Raw genomic sequence first — 612 nt, forward strand, 5'->3', positions numbered from 1 at the left:
GTTCCTTCTCAGCAGCTGTTGCACCTGTTGTACAATGTCCACATTAGCAATCAAAAACAAACAGCAAGTAGTTTTATACTTTGAAAGATTTAAGATTTGATTACACAGATTCTTACATATTAAGAACTCATAACAATAAAATCAGCTGCTTCCCTCCAGGTTGAACAAGACAAAAATAAGCTTCTGCTAATATTTATAGCTGCAACACAGAGGAGGATGAGGTTGCCGAGGTTCAATTCTCGACCTCACCGATCCTTTAATAATGCAGCTGGAGAAGAAGAGTCAGATGAGGCTGAAGTATCCTTTCATCAAAGCTTTATTACCAATGCGCATTGGGAGATCACACTACATGCAGCCACAGCAGTGGATCTGAGCAGCAACTCCTCAGTCTGTTCATTATAAAGGCTCTGGGCGCTTCCTTAAGGGACTGCCCCTATAGTTATCTAGTAGTAACACAAGCATCTTGCAACCTTTAGCTTACATGCTCAGTCACAGGGGCTACAGGTGAGCCCACCCTCAAGCTCGCTACAGTCAGCAAAACAAGTCATAAAAAGAATACATGTTGTTTCCTTATCAACCACACCCAAGGACACACCCCCAAAAATTCACATA

The sequence above is a fragment of the Haplochromis burtoni genome, unplaced genomic scaffold, assembly GCF_018398535.1.
Source record: "Haplochromis burtoni strain Fernald_Lab_line unplaced genomic scaffold, NCSU_Asbu1 Contig_274, whole genome shotgun sequence".
NCBI lineage: Eukaryota > Metazoa > Chordata > Actinopteri > Cichliformes > Cichlidae > Haplochromis > Haplochromis burtoni.